This window comes from Musa acuminata, unplaced genomic scaffold (assembly GCF_036884655.1).
Source record: "Musa acuminata AAA Group cultivar baxijiao unplaced genomic scaffold, Cavendish_Baxijiao_AAA HiC_scaffold_539, whole genome shotgun sequence".
NCBI lineage: Eukaryota > Viridiplantae > Streptophyta > Magnoliopsida > Zingiberales > Musaceae > Musa > Musa acuminata.
Window position 1 is genome coordinate 62,501 of NW_027020783.1, and position 2,500 is coordinate 65,000.

The following is a 2,500-nucleotide window of genomic DNA, read 5'->3' on the forward strand; positions in this document are numbered from 1 at the left end:
GAGCGAAGCGAGAGGCAGCACCGTCCCTGCTATACGAAAGCCCCATCCAGCCCTGTGCCACCCGGGGGGTTCCAGGGTGCTGAGATGGCTGACATTTTGCTCCGCTCACGACGGTCGCCGCGGCACACAAGAACAGCCCAAAAACAGGCCAAAACAGCCCAAAAACGGGCCAAAACTGGCCATTTTTGGCTGCGCGAGCGAGCAGCGAGCGGCGGACAGCGAGCGAAGCGAGAGGCAGCACCGTCCCTGCTATACGAAAGCCCCATCCAGCCCTGTGCCACCCGGGGGGTTCCAGGGTGCTGAGATGGCTGACGTTTTGCTCCGCTCACGACGGTCGCCGCGGCACGCAAGAACAGGCCAAAAACTGGCCAAAACAGCCCAAAAACGGGCCAAAACTGGCCATTTTTTGCTGCGCGAGCGAGCGGAGAGCGGCGAACAGCGAGCGAAGCGCGAGGCAGCACCGTCCCTGCTATACGAAAGCCCCATCCAGCCCTGTGCCACCCGGGGGGTTCCAGGGTGCTGAGATGGCTGACATTTTGCTCCGCTCACGACGGTCACCGCGCCACACAAGAACAGCCCAAAAACAGGCCAAAACAGCCCAAAAACGGGCCAAAACTGGCCATTTTTGGCTGCGCGAGCGAGCGGCGAGCGGCGAACAGCGAGCGAAGCGAGAGGCAGCACCGTCCCTGCTATACGAAAGCCCCATCCAGCCCTGTGCCACCCGGGGGGTTCCAGGGTGCTGAGATGGCTGACGTTTTGCTCCGCTCACGACGGTCACCGCACCACGCAAGAACAGGCCAAAAACTGGCCAAAACAGCCCAAAAACGGGCCAAAACTGGCCATTTTTGGCTGCGCGAGCGAGCGGCGAGCGGCGAACAGCGAGCGAAGCGAGAGGCAGCACCGTCCCTGCTATACGAAAGCCCCATCCAGCCCTGTGCCACCCGGGGGGTTCCAGGGTGCTGAGATGGCTGACGTTTTGCTCCGCTCTCGACGGTCACCGCGCAATGCAAGAACAGGCCAAAAACTGGCCAAAACGGCCCAAAAACGGGCCAAAACTGGCCATTTTTGGCTGCACGAGCGGCGAGCGGCGGACAGCGAGCGAAGCGAGAGGCAGCACCGTCCCTGCTATACGAAAGCCCCATCCAGCCCTGTGCCACCCGGGGGGTTCCAGGGTGCTGAGATGGCTGACGTTTTGCTCCGCTCTCGACGGTCACCGCGCAATGCAAGAACAGGCCAAAAACTGGCCAAAACGGCCCAAAAACGGGCCAAAACTGGCCATTTTTGGCTGCGCGAGCGAGCGGCGAGCGGCGGACAGCGAGCGAAGCGAGAGGCAGCACCGTCCCTGCTATACGAAAGCCCCATCCAGCCCTGTGCCACCCGGGGGGTTCCAGGGTGCTGAGATGGCTGACGTTTTGCTCCGCTCTCGACGGTCACCGCGCAATGCAAGAACAGGCCAAAAACTGGCCAAAACGGCCCAAAAACGGGCCAAAACTGGCCATTTTTGGCTGCACGAGCGAGCGGCGAGCGGCGGACAGCGAGCGAAGCGAGAGGCAGCACCGTCCCTGCTATACGAAAGCCCCATCCAGCCCTGTGCCACCCGGGGGGTTCCAGGGTGCTGAGATGGCTGACGTTTTGCTCCGCTCTCGACGGTCACCGCGCAATGCAAGAACAGGCCAAAAACTGGCCAAAACGGCCCAAAAACGGGCCAAAACTGGCCATTTTTGGCTGCACGAGCGAGCGGCGAGCGGCGGACAGCGAGCGAAGCGAGAGGCAGCACCGTCCCTGCTATACGAAAGCCCCATCCAGCCCTGTGCCACCCGGGGGGTTCCAGGGTGCTGAGATGGCTGACGTTTTGCTCCGCTCTCGACGGTCACCGCGCAATGCAAGAACAGGCCAAAAACTGGCCAAAACGGCCCAAAAACGGGCCAAAACTGGCCATTTTTGGCTGCACGAGCGAGCGGCGAGCGGCGGACAGCGAGCGAAGCGAGAGGCAGCACCGTCCCTGCTATACGAAAGCCCCATCCAGCCCTGTGCCACCCGGGGGGTTCCAGGGTGCTGAGATGGCTGACGTTTTGCTCCGCTCTCGACGGTCACCGCGCAATGCAAGAACAGGCCAAAAACTGGCCAAAACGGCCCAAAAACGGGCCAAAACTGGCCATTTTTGGCTGCACGAGCGAGCGGCGAGCGGCGGACAGCGAGCGAAGCGAGAGGCAGCACCGTCCCTGCTATACGAAAGCCCCATCCAGCCCTGTGCCACCCGGGGGGTTCCAGGGTGCTGAGATGGCTGACGTTTTGCTCCGCTCTCGACGGTCACCGCGCAATGCAAGAACAGGCCAAAAACTGGCCAAAACGGCCCAAAAACGGGCCAAAACTGGCCATTTTTGGCTGCGCGAGCGAGCGGCGAGCGGCGGACAGCGAGCGAAGCGAGAGGCAGCACCGTCCCTGCTATATACGAAAGCCCCATCCAGCCCTGTGCCACCCGGGGGGTTCCAGGGTGCTG